We start from the raw sequence: 13,803 nt of genomic DNA, 5'->3' as shown, positions 1-13,803 counted from the left end.
GGATACAAGCCCCTCCAGCAAGAGCAGACCCAGGCCTGCAGCGAGACGAGAAGGCTGATGCTGAGAAAGCCATGACGATTTTGCAGATGCCACAAAAAGCTCCAGTGACGGGAATGCAGTCGTGGGCCATGGAAGGACGTCTTGGTTCATAATAGACTGCACGTGCTTGGCAGTTTCGTGAGAGGATGTGGAGCTGAAAAGCTCCCGTTGCCTCGTGATGTCAGCGCCATTGTTACGTCACAAGCAACACGACTCCAGTGTGTGTGGCGGTGCTGCTGCAAAGCAGCCATGGCCCTGCCAGCCGTGAAAGAGAGCAGCATGTACAGTCACGTACAGCACATGGTTCTAGATAACGGCAAGGAGCAACTGTGTCCCTGGTGTGCGCATTTACCATGCTATTGTTTGTCAGCATTTTAGGGTTAACTCCTTCTACTTAGAATTTTTAAAGTTTATTCCTGGGGTGGCACCGAGGCAAAGCAGGTAAAGCCGTGGCAACAGCACTGGCATCCCACATGGGCACCAGTTCAAGTCCTGGCTGCTCTGCTTCTGATCCAGCTCCCTGCTAATGCACCTGGGAGAGCAGCAGAAGAGGGTCCAAGTGCTTGGGCCCCTGCACGCATGTGGGAGACCCTGAGAAGCTCCTGGATCCTGGTTTCAGCTTGGTGCAGTCCTGGCCATTGTAGCCATTTGGGGAGTGAACCAGAAGATGGAATCTCTCTCTCTCTCTCTGTAACTCTGAATTTCAAATAAATAAATTTAAAAAAAAAAAAAGTTTACTGGGGCCAGCACCATGGCGCACTAAGTTAATCCTCTACCTGCAGTGCTGGCATCCCATATGGGCACCGGTTCTAGTCCTGGCTGCCCCTCTTCCAGTCCAGCTCTCTGCTATGGCCTGGGAAAGCAGTAGAAGATGGCCTGAGTCCTTGGACCCCTGTACCTGCGTGGGAGACCCGGAGGAAGCTCCTGGCTCCTGGCTTCAGATCAGCGCAGCTCTGGCCATCACAGCTATTTAGGGAGTGAACCAACAGAAGGAAGACCTTTCTCGCTCTCCCTCTCACTGTCTGTAACTCTACCTCTCAAATAAATAAATAAAATCTTTAAAAAAAAAAAAAAAAAGCTTACTGTCAGCCTCTATCTGTGTAGCCAACAGCAGGCTCACACATCTCACGTCTACCGCATCTTGGTGGCGCCAGGGGACCACAGGAGAGAGGGACCACAGGAGAGAGGGACCACAGGAGAGCATCTAGGTTTGCACAGTGCTGATGCCGTCTAAGGGAGCGTATCTCCCAGCATGTGCCTGTCGCTGAAGGATGCAGGACTGTGTATAATTCCAGAGTGCTTTTATTGTTCAGATATTCTGATATTTCATAACACGCCTGCAATCTTGATAGCATACCGGGTTGCCAGGAAATAAAAAATAATGATCGTGTTCCATATTTTAATAAAAATATTTATTCTTTCATTCAACAAACATCAGCTGGAGCAGCGCCAGTGGAAGATGCACATTGAGACTCCTCGTTCGACAAGCAGGAGAGCACTGCTCGAGGCCCACGGAAAGCTCTTCCTTCTGCAGCAGTACGACGCTTTTCCTTTGCTGTTGGAGGCCCTTCTGAGGCAAGACACATTTAAAATTGTCACTACCAGTATGAACCGACTGTTCATCTTCATGCCATTGCTGTTCTCAATGCAAATGCCAGAGCATTTATCTCAAAAGCAAAATCACTGACGCTAAACAATTCGTCTTCTGTGGCTCATTCCAGTGCCTCAAGTGACCCCAAGAGACAAATAAGCCATTGGAAGGTTGAAATGAGGCAGAGACACATGTACGCACTCACACGCAGAGTCAGCGGTTAGAGCGCTCCTGGACACAGGGATACACAGGCATGGCGGATATTAGGAGGAAGACACACAGGTTCCCAGGTGCCCAGGGGCCTCACCCTACAACATAGAACACAGAGCACACGTGCTGTTTTGCATCCGAGGGCTACCGGTTTGCTCCCTGCCAGTTACTGGACCGATACCACCCGCCCTGGACAGAGCTGGGTCTGGGCAGCTGAGTCAGGCCTGCTCCCCTTCCCACTGCCGCTGCCCAAATCCACAGTGGAGTGTGTGTGTGTGTTGGTGGGGGGGAATCCCTAAGGATCTTTCACCTCTGAGCCAACAAGTGCTGGGGAGCTGGACCTGGAGGTGTGAAAGCCTAGACCTTGTGGGGTAGGAGGAACACTGGGAGCTTCTCCCTGGCTGAAGACCATGGCCCCTGCCAGACACTTGGCCCTCCCACTGCCAGGGGCTGCTAGGCAGGGTGCGGGAGTGAGGTTCTGAGCATGCATCTTGGGAGGCAGGGTGTGGGCTGAGGCCCCACGTTCTCAGTGTGTGTGCCATGGTCCCGCCAGACCTCACTTACAAAACACAAATGCAAAGATAAAATTGATCCAAATTTCAAGGCACAGTGACTAAGCAGAAGACCGTTCCTCCTGAGTATATGGCCTTGACACAAGGCATTGGTCACAAGCCCAGGACACCAGCCTTAAGCCATGGATCAGACACAATCCCTGCCATCCCTTTGCTCTTGCATTCAGGCAACAAGCATGGGTCAGGCACAGTGGGAGGACTGGGGACAGAGGAGACCACCAGGGAAGGTGTCCCCACTGACATCTGCTAATTAGGTGGGAACTATCAGTGACCAAGGGCACGGACCAGGAGCCCAGCCTCGGGCATGCACCGTAGGGCAGCAAGGAAAGGCACACAGTACTGACGCTGAGTCCTGGGCAGCAAGGGGCTGGAGGAGAGCACACAAGGCAAAGACTGGGTGTGCCAAAGCCCGAGGCTGGAGTAAGCCTGGCATGGCGGACAGACCGAAAGAACACATCATCATTCAGAGCCATGGGCACTGTGCCACCCCACGGAACAGCCTAGACTGGATTTGTGCTGCAGGCGCGGGCTCCTATTACTGTGACAGTCGCCCAATGACCCACCTGGGACATTCTGCGTCTGTGAGCTTGTGGTGGGCGGTTATTAGCAAAAGTACAAGCAGTCCCTGATTCTCCCAGTTTCATTTAGATAGCCTGGCTCTCCCCCACAAATGGCTCTGCCTGCCAGCTTCATCAAGGGGCACTGCTAGCCACCAGAAGGCTAAGTCAGGGCCTGGGATCCCGCTCCACCCCTGTCCTCCACTCCCCCACACTTCCCATCAGATGATTTATTCCCCCACCCCACCCCCAGGTCTGCAGCTCCCACCTCTGTGGCCTGAGCCACTACTGTGCCCCATGCTCATCTCCTCCTCAGTGACAGGAGCCATGCAGGGCTACAAAGGCCTCTGTGCAGCACCATCTGCAGCCCTGAATGTAGGGGGTGAGTGGCCGTGTGGCTGGCCCAAAAGCCCAGGCTCTCCCTGGAACTCACGTCTTGTGTGCCATTTAGCTCTGACCTGGCACTGGAAAATGGATTCAGGTTTTGTGTGTGACAACTGTACAGTGCAAACAAAATAAAGCAAATGCATGCAAACCACAAAGAACAGAAGAGGAAAAGGAAAGTGCCAGAACTCATTCTGATGGCACTAGCTTGGGTCCCAGGACCATCTCTGAACCAATCACTACAACCAGCGGGTGTCGGTGTATCGCCGGGCAGGTGTGGAGGGGGGTCGGGTGGGTGCTCCTCAAAGTCAGGGGTGGGGAATGCTCCAAAAAAGGAGATGGATGGGGCAGCCAAAGCCAAAACACCTTCAGCATTGCACTCTGCCTGCCCTTCCCCACTGAGCTGCTGGTGTTAACTTCCAACCATGTGTTTGGGGTCCTGGAGAGAATACCTTTTGGAAAGGAAACTAGTCCTGGCTTCTCTCCTGTACTCCTTGAGCCTAGATCTCTCCTTTATTAAGATGCCGAAAATACAGAGCAAGCCATGAGCTTAAGCACACAGAGAGGGCTGAGCACCCACCAAGCCTGATTAGCAGCTACACAAACAGCACCTTGCACCCATACAACCACACACAGCCTGAAAATGCTGATTCACTTTTCCAGAAGGATCTTCTGTCTCCCGTGGGCACATCCTCTCAAACCCCACCTGCATGGCTGCCTCCTCCATGAGCCCTTCACAGCAAAGTGGTCAAGGGCATGCATCTGGAGTCAGAACAGCCTGAGTTCAAATCCACCCAACCTCTCTGAGCTCCTAGTTCTTCATTTGTAAAGTGGGCATCATGGCACCCATCTCATGAGGTTTTCAGAAGAATTAAATGGGGTCATTTGGGCAAGGTGTCTAGTTCACACATGCTCACTGAAGATGGACTCATCCGTTACTACGTGCACCCCATTCTGTTGCAATTGTCTTTTGGGGGCCAGCCTCTTACATTAGAAGTTGAGCTTCTCGACTCCAGGGGCCCTGCTGAACTCACTTTCATTTTACTTTACCCTAGGACCCTACCCAAACACTCGGCCAGAGCCAGGTACCTAATAGTTGCCCAAGAAAAGCCTACGGGATGCTTGGATGAAGCCAATGCCTGCCGTGGCAAAGCTTCCTACTTTCTAGGAAGAGGTGAAGTAGCCCACTGCCCCTCTTCTCACCCACTCTCTTTCTTAGCTGCTATGCCTCTCTGTTTTGAGGTTGGAGGAAGATGGAAGGGGAGCAGAGGAAAAATAAGGAGCAGGAACTCTTTCACTTACTGGGTCTGCTTAAGATGTCCTCCACTCTTACGTCCAAAGCTGACTCTTGTGGGCGTCTCTGTGTCCCCCAGTGTGGACGATGTCCTTTTGAGGCTCATGCTTCCTCCATCTGTAGCACTTGGGAATCAGCTCTCCCTTCCAGCTTCCAGACGCTAAGAGCCGACCAGCTTCCAGGTGGTTCTCTGGTGCAGAGAACCTGTTTGCCCAGGTGGTCCTCATCCAGCATGGGAAACATCCTTCTCCAAGAAATTCCAGAAATTTGGCCAATCCCAGTGCAGCATCAGCCTCTCCTGTCATGTCTGCTGTTGGAATACTCAGCTAGATCTTATCTCATAATTTTCTGAGTGAGAGCTAGACACTTCCCGTGACTATATCCTCTCACCCCAGCTGTCAGAGATAAGAGATAACACTTTCAAGCCTTCTGAGTGATCTAATCAATCTCTCTCTTGACTTGCAGTAAAAGAGAAACCACGCTTGAGTGTGGTGGGGCTCCCAGCCCCAGCTCTTCTCCCACTCCTGATTCCCTCACCACTTACACTCTCAGTGAGAGCGAGGGGTTTAAGGGATAGGTAGCCAGAGGTTGCATAGGTCCTCTTAAGTGCCCAAGGTGACCATTTCACCAAGTAGGTTGGATTCTGACATTTACTGTGCCATGGAAGCTCATCAGAAGTCTCCAAATTCATTTCCTATGACCTGATTTAGTAAATGACTCAAGATTCATTTTGAGGGTTTATAGGCTGAATATTTTGCCGACAACAAAGAAGTCTGTGTCTCACTGCTAGTAAATTAAAGAGCCCTAAAGGAGGGGCCAGCACTCTGACGCAGTAGGTTAAGCTACTGCCTGCAATGCCGGCATCCCAGATGGCACCAGTTGGAGTCCTGGCTGCTCCACTTCCTGTCCAGATCCCTGCTAATGAGCTAAGGAAAACGGAGGAAGATGACCCAAGTGCTTGAGCCCCTGCACTCACTTAGAAGACCCAGAAGAAGCTCCTGACTCCTGGCTCTGGCCTGGCCCAGCCTTGACTGTTGAGGCCATTTGGGAGTGAACCAGAGGGTGGAAGAACTCTCTCTCTCTCTCTCTCTCTCTCTCTCTGCCTTTCAAATCAATCAATAAAAAATAAAATAAAGAAGTTCCTAAACCTACTCCCACCTACCCAGCTCTTAGTTAACCTGAGTTTAAAACAAGTCAACAGGCTCTGGAATCCAAAAGATCTATTCTTGATTTCTGGCTTCTCTGATTTTACGTAACTTATTTTACCACTCTATGCCTCAGTTTCTCCATCTGAAAAGCAAGAGTGATGGTAACAGCATGTGTTTGAAGTGTTTCATGAGGACTAGTAACTAAGGAATATGTGGGAGGTGTTCAAATGGTGGCAGAGAAGGGCTCAGCATTGGCTCTTGCTGCCATGGTGTTAGCTCAGCCCAGAGCCTGCCTGCACACACCAGGCTTCAGCCAGCACCAGGGAGCTCCAAAAAGCTCCCAGAAAATGGAAGGAAAGGGCAAGTTTCTTGGGTGCAAGAAAACTGTGAAACCCACGCCTACTTCCTTCATAGCACAAGTTTTCCCCTTACATGCAAAAATGTTTTGCACCAGAATGAACTTCTATTTTAATTCCTTTTTTTTTTCCAAGAACTTTTTGAAGTATTCATCTGCGCTCCTTCACCTCGGGATGTGGATTTGAAGGACTCGTGAGTGGGCGACTGTACCCTCCCCACTTTCCTGGGCATTCATTAGCTGGTTCCTACCTTTTTACATTCACTGAGTGTCTTGTCACCACCTTGTCCTTACAGTAAAAACGGCAGCACCAACTCTCATGTTTCCTTTGTGCTAAGTCTTTGTCGGTTGTGAGATGCTTCACCAAGTTGAACTTTGTCCTGAATATCCCCCCAAGAACTTCTTATATCTTATCCCTATAAAATCTACCCACAAGGGCACACAGCCTACTCTGAGTCAATCATAGCATTCCATTCCCCTGGCCACTGACTGATCCAGAAAAGGACAAGTGACCCAAAGCGGGCCAATCAGAGTTCTCTGGAACGTTTTGACAGAACTTGCTAGAAAAGGCTCCTTGCCTCTTGGGTCATGGAGCTGGAAGGCTGTGAGCCTGCAGACGCCAGAGCTGGAGAGAAGAGAACAGAGGATGGAATGGCACACGAGGCCTTGGGGCAGCTCCATCCCTGGTCTTTCCTCAGACTGTCTATGAGAAGCCACTAAGATTCCCCCTGTCGGATTAATCCCTGTTGAGTTTGGTTTCTTTCTTTCTTTCTTTCTTTTTCTTTTTTTTTTTTTTTTTTGGACAGGCAGAGTGGACAGTGAGAGAGACAGAGAGAAAGGTCTTCCTTTGCCGTTGGTTCACCCTCCAATGGCCGCCACAGCCGGTGCGCTGCAGCCAGCGCACCGCACTGATCCGATGGCAGGAGCCAGGTGCTTCTCCTGGTCTCCCATGGAGTGCAGGGCCCAAGCACTTGGGCCATCCTCCACTGCACTCCCTGGCCACAGCAGAGAGCTGGCCTGGAAGAGGGGCAACCGGGACAGAATCCGGCGCCCCGACCGGGACTAGAACCTGGTGTGCTGGCGCCGCAAGGCGGAGGATTAGCCTAGTGAGCCACGGCGCTGGCTGAGTTTGGTTTCTGTTGCTTGCAAACAGCCTTGCTTTGCATCCGTGACCCCCACTGGTACACAGGCAAAGACACATTCATGGGAAAGAGAAGGCTCCCGAGATGGCAAGACACTGGACAGAGAAGCCTTGACCAGGGCAGGGGAGAAGGGATGTCAGGCTTGGGCTTCGGAGAGACACTGCAGACATCTGTCTTGGTCCATTTGCAGCTGCTGTGATGGAGCACCACACACCAGGTAAGTTTTACAGAAGAGAACTTTAGCTCTTATGGTTCTGGGAGCCAGGGAGTCCAATATCCAGGTGCCAGAACCAGGCAAGGGCCTCTTGCTGCATCATGACATGGTGCAGGGCATCCCTTGGCAACACAGCCCACAGCACTAGCTCAGGCCACTCCCCCTCTTTTTTTATTTATTTGAGAGGCAGAGGCAGAGAGAGAGAGAGAGAGAGCGAGAGCGAGAGAGAAAGTCTTCCATCCACTGGTTCATTCCCCTGATGGCCACAATGGCCAGAGCCAGGCCAGGTCAAAGCCAGGAGCCAGGGTCTCCCACATAGGTGCAGGGACCCAAGAACTTGGGTCATCTTCCACTGTTACACTGCTTTAGCATTAGCAGGGAGCTGGATCAGAAGTGGAGCAGCTGGGACTTGAACCGGTGCCCATGTGGGATGTTGGCACTGCAGGTGGTTAAGCCACCGCATTGACCCATGGAGGACACATGTAAGCCAGATCAGCACCCCCACAGGAGAGGGAAGCAGAGCAGACTGAAGACAAGCTGGGCAACTTCCCCCACACACTTTTGTTTGAGAGAGCCTCCAAGGCAGTCAGCAAGAAGCGATCTCCTCAGCTAAGAGCAACTCCTGCACCAGTGACGTGGACACACGGGCAGGGTCACTTGCCTCCTGCACATGAAACAGGCTTTAGCTGCAAATCTTTGCTCTTTGAACACCAGCCCTGGAGTCAGGACACTGGGGTCCTGCTTCCAGCTCAGCTGCGTGCCCAGGACCCGGCCACCTCCCCTCTTGAGGACTCATCTGGAAAACAGACGTCAAGACCACACACTTCCAGAGTTATCACCAAGGGAGAAGCAAAATAGCCCATCAGGAGCAGCACATCCAATGGGCTCCAACATGAGGAGACTTCGAAGAGTTGGTGCAAAAATGGAATTGAAAGATACTTTTGTATTGGTGCAAAACAATTTGGAAATTCTTGCATAGTTTTTTCATTATGTGAGTCTTCATGGTCCTTTTGAAGATCCCTCACATGCATGGCTTTCAAAACAAATTTTGCATCCTGACAAACGTTTTTTAATTCCATTTTAAAGAAACTCTTTTGGGGCTGGCGCTGTGGCGTAGTGGGTGAAGCCGCCGCCTCAGTGCCGGCATCCCATATGGGTACCAGTTCGAGTCCTGACTGCTCCACTTCCAATCCAGCTCTCTGCTATGGCCTGGGAAAACAGTAGAAGATGTCCCAGGTCCTTGGACCCCTGTACCTGCGTGGGAGACCTGGAAGAAGATCCTGGCTCCTGGCTTTGGATTGGTGCAGCTCCGGCTGTGGTGGCCAATTGGGGAGTGAACCAGCGAATGGAAGACCTCTCTCTCTCTGCCTTTCCTTCTCTCTGTGTGTAACTCTGACTTTCAAATAAATAAATAAATCTTTAAAAAAATAAATACACTTTTTGCTGTACCCTCATAGGTGGTAGCTATTTGGATGGAAGGGTTTCTCTCCAGAAAAACTATCCTGGACACACAACTGGCTCTTAGGAGGAGTCGGGGAAGCTCCAAACAAGAAAACCCAATACTATACTCCAAACCGTTCTGTCCATCTGACTTACTACAGTAGTCCACCCTTATTCACAGTTTCTCTTTCCACAGCTTTAGTTAGCTGTGGTCAGCCACAGGCTGAAAATATTAAATGGAACATTCCAGAAGTAAACAATATCTACATTTTAAATGGCTAGCCACTCTGAGTAGCCTGATGAAATCTGGCATGGTTCCACTCTGTCTGGCCAGAGATGTGACTCCTCCCTTGGCGCAGTGTATCCACACAGTAGGCACTGCCTGCCTGATAGGAGCCATCTTGGGTATCAGGTCTTCGGTTGTGGTATCCCAATACTTGTGTTCAAAGCAGATGATCCGCCTCTGATGCATCATCAGGTCAACAGCAGCCCGACGCTGTGTCACAATGCCTTCATCCTTCACCTCAGTTCATCTCATCACGTAAGCAGTGCAGCATCTTAGATCATCAGGAGAAGGAGCACTTGCTTTTGTTGCAGTATACTGTCATAATGTTCTAGTTTATTAGTAGTTATTGTTGCTAACCTCTTGCTTTGCCTAATCCATAAATTAAACTTTGTAATAGATATTTCTGGATAGAAAACATGCAGTCTATACAGTTTGGTGCTATCTGCTGTTCCAGGCATCAACTGGGGGTCATGGAACCTGTCCCTTTGAGCACACTGGGGAACAACCTTGTCACTTTAGAATTCCCTGGGATTAGGGAGCAGACCTGGAGACAGAATGAAGGGCCGGCAGCTGCAGGTTAAGGATGTAGACAGAAAAGGGAACACACCAGAGAGCAGAGAGAATGGCAGACCACGCCCAGCAGGACAGAGAGCCACGCGACAGGAGCAGCAGGCACACAGCAGGGAGCCCCAGCCTGGGCAGCAAGTTCCTCCCCATCTGCGCTGGCCTGGCCTGGCTGTGGAGTCCACAAGGAGAGGGGGCTGTGGGAGAGGAGACAGAACAGCCAAGCTCCAGAAGGGTTACATCCAATCCCAGAACTCAACTGCCAAAGACAGCTCTGCACATAGCTCCCAGCACACTGGCCTAGTCTCGGCTAGCGCTTACAAAACTTGCTTTTGTAGACAAAGACAATTGCAATATCCAGCGTCTGGGAGGTGACAGAGAGAAGGGCGCTCCTGTGGCCTGGTGCGTGCCTGCTCAAGTGGCAATCCAGCCTGGAGCAGCAGCAGCCGACAGGGCATGTTATGCTTTGGCTAGCAATTCCACTCTCAGAATTTATATAAAGGATTTACTCAGAAAAGTGCGCTAAGATGTATATACAAGGACATTCATCACAGTATTGTTTATAACAGGAACATACTGGAAATGATCTAACTATCCATCAATGAGTGCTTGTCTAAATAAAGTGTTACAACCCTACTATGGAATGCCACGCAGGCTTCTGAAAAGGATGTTGCAAATCTACATGTGTTGACAATGGAAAGATGCCCATGGTATGTTGTTGAGTGAAAGGAAAAAAATAATGGATTGCAACACAGTACATATAGCACAAGCGAATTTCTGTCAAATTACACACATCTATAAATCTACATATAAATGTGCAGACAGAGGAGTCTGGAGGGAGAGCATCAGAATGTGGCTGTCCCTGGACAGTGGACAGGGGAGACTGTAAGCCTATTTTGGTGCACAATTTTGACATCCATGCAGGTTTTTTTCATAATGCACGTTTTCCATGAACCTTCCAACACCCCTTGTATAGATCATTTTATCCAGTAGAATTCCCTGAGCAGGGTTTCTTAGCCTTGGCACTGGAAAACTCCTTGTTGACATAGAAAATTCTTTGTTGTGGGGGCCCGTCCTGTGCACTGTAGAACAGTTAGGGTCCTCTCTGATCCTGACCTGCAAATAGCGTTAGCACTCCCTTCTCTCCTCCCCCAACTCCTATTGTGCCAATCAAAACTTTCTCCAGACGTCGCCAAATGTCCCCTGGGTGACAAGATCATCCCTGGTTGAGACCCGCTGTTCCATAGGAGAGCGAGGCAGGCTGCCCAGTGGGGAAGACTTGGAAGGGGAGATGAGATGACACTGCCCAGCAGGGGCGGAGAGAAGAACCCTGGGTAGGGAATGGGTGATAGGCAGCAGTGGGCCAGATGGAACCCCAACCAAACTATTTTTTTTTTTGACAGGCAGAGTGGACAGTGAGAGAGAGAGACAGAGAGACGAGAGAAAGGTCTTCCTTTGCCGTTGGTTCACCCTCCAATGGCCGCCGCGGCCGGCACGCTGTGGCCAGCGCACCACGCTGATCTGATGGCAGGAGCCAGGTACTTATCCTGGTCTCCCATGGGGTGCAGGGCCCAAGCACTTGGGCCATCCTCCACTGCACTCCCTGGCCACAGCAGAGAGCTGGCCTGGAAGAGGGGCAACCGGGACAGAATCTGGTGCCCCGACCGGGACTAGAACCCAGTGTGCCGGTGCCGTAAGGCGGAGGATTAGCCTAGTGAGCCGCAGCGCCGGCCTCCCAACCAAACTATTATCCCTCCCTTCTTCTTTGCAGCTCCACGTCCTGAGCTAGACTAGAGGTACTACGGAAAAGCCAGATGAAGCCGGATCAAGGCGGCGGGCTCCGGCAAGGGACAGGCGCGGTGAGGACCAACAGGAAGCCAGTGAAGAGCTGGCTACCTCAAGGGCGGCATGAAGCTTCACCCAAGCTGTGAACATGAGATTCGGGGCTGCCGAGTCTGTGCAGCTCACTGAGGCCCTCAACAACTCCAAGTCACACCGCTGCTGGCTCATCACATGTGGTTGCTGTCTCCACCCAAAACAAGGCCGTCTGGGGTGACTCAGGACTCTGTGCCACAAATGGCCCCTGAAATACAAAAATCACTCACATGTATTAAAAGCATAACTGCATTCCAGGCCCTGTCAGAGACCATTCAAACATGCCCCTCCCTCAATCTGCACAGCAGCCCTGTGAGGTAAGTGTGACCATTCCTGTGTGACAGATGGGGAAACTGAGGCATGGAGCCATAAAAGAAGTTACCTTGGGGCCGGTGCCTTGGCGTGGTGGGTGAAGCTGCCACCTGCAATGCTGGCATCCCGTATGGGCACCAGTTCAAGTCCTGGCTGCTTCACTTCCGATCCAGCTCTCTGCTATGGCCTGGAAAAGCTGTAGAAGATGGCCCAAGTCATTGGGACCCTGTAACCACGTGGGAGACTTGGAGGAAGCTCCTGATTCCTGGCTTCAGATCAGCCCAGCTCCAGCCATTGCGGCCATTTGGGGAGTGAACCAGCGGATGGAAGACCTCTTTCTCTCTCTCTCTGCCTCTGCTTCTCTGTAACTCTGCCTTTCAAAATCAATCAATCAATCAATCAATCTTTCAAAAAAAAATAAGAAGTTGTCCAAGACCCCGCACTATTATGTGTCACGACTGGGTTTCAGGCAGTCTGTCCCCAGAGTCCTACCCAGCCTGCTCTTGTGCCTCTGGAATGGTGCGGGTGAGCAGGAGTGACAACACTGCCGACCACGGGGCTGAACTGCCTCTTGAATGCTAGCGTCTTCTGTCAGCCCCAGGCCCTGCACATGCCAAGACAAGAGAAGGTGCTTTACATACACTTTTTTCATCCCCCACCATGCTGCGTCATTTTACAGATGGACAAACTGAGGCCAGACCCACTGTCCTCTCCTTTGTGCCAACACCGCGCCCCTTTGATCCCTGTGTCGCAGGGGTGTATGCACTTGTCATCCCTCCTAAAGGCAGGGGCCGTGCCTGACTGTCCCTTCACCATCAGGGTCCAGCCCTGATTGTACCCCAGTGCAGTGCATTTCATCATGTTCCATCCACCCAAGTCTGCACCCACTTCCTGCACTTGGATAACGACTGCTGTAGGAGAACCGATAAGTCCCACCTCTCTCAACAGAAGCCAAAAGGGCCGGATGCATGACCCCTACAGTGTAGCCAGGCGATCTCACCTGGGACACAAGCCTGGATAAAGGCCAGGGAGAAGCAGAAGTGCCTCTATTCACTCCATCAGCAGGCTGGGGCATCTGGAACTTGGCGTGCTGGGTGGGAGCAGCATGGGGCTGAGAGCAGTGGTCAGCAGCCAGTGGCAGCCATAGCGGCCACTGTGTTCCCATCACGCCTGCAGCCAGCCCGCTTCTCCTGCAGTGCTTCTGCAAGCCACCAACCCTGTGTCCTCGCAATAACCCCTGGGCTACCCCAAGAAGTCAGTATGTCTTTCTGTTGTCTGCAATTTGTGTGGATTGGGAGTAGGCACAACAAGGAGGAGAGGGCAAGAGGGAAGCAAGCTACGCATCACCGTCACCTGCAAGAATCGCTAGCTATGTCCGCTCTTGCCACGTGAAGCCGCGGGGTGAGAGCCACAGGTGTCCTGGGTGCAAGTGCTCCCTTGTGCAAACTCCCTTGTCCAAAGGCAACTGCACCAGACCTGGGAGAGGGAGCTGGGGGACAGAGCCAAGTCGCTGCTGGAAAATCCCATTCCTACTGACACTCGTCCCAGCCGACCTAACTTGAGGTCTCTTCATCCTAATTGCTCCTGCAGTGCAGGTGTTGATGGGGACTCCCTTGTTCAGTGCACTTGGGCAAGTGCCCCAAATACCTGCAGTCCTGGGCCCTAGGATTCCAAGACCCCAAGCTTGCCAGCTGGGAGCAAGGATGATGCGGAACTAAGCACAGCCACTGTGGCCCGAAGGATGGTTCAGGATGGGCCCTGGAACTCGCATCATGGGACCAGAGTGCTCAGGCCAGTATTTGCTGTGTCCCAGGTGCTCC

The 13,803-nt window shown here is 51.7% G+C and overlaps 1 long non-coding RNA gene across 1 annotated transcript; it reads right to left on the bottom strand.

The window, feature by feature from the left end:
• Positions 1–1,429: 1,429 nt before the first annotated feature.
• On the bottom strand, positions 1,430–12,651 carry LOC149126152 (uncharacterized). The gene is made up of 2 exons (XR_016235520.1): positions 4,656–12,651; positions 1,430–1,609 (listed from the first exon to the last, which is right to left on the bottom strand). It is a non-coding gene; the product is annotated as an uncharacterized LOC149126152 (long non-coding RNA).
• Between the last annotated feature and the right edge of the window lie 1,152 nt (positions 12,652–13,803).

This window comes from Oryctolagus cuniculus, chromosome 6 (genome assembly GCF_051225735.1).
Source record: "Oryctolagus cuniculus isolate XC-2025 breed Fujian yellow rabbit chromosome 6, ASM5122573v1, whole genome shotgun sequence".
NCBI lineage: Eukaryota > Metazoa > Chordata > Mammalia > Lagomorpha > Leporidae > Oryctolagus > Oryctolagus cuniculus.
Note: the sequence above shows the minus strand (reverse complement) of the source record. Positions and strands in the feature narration are given on the sequence as shown.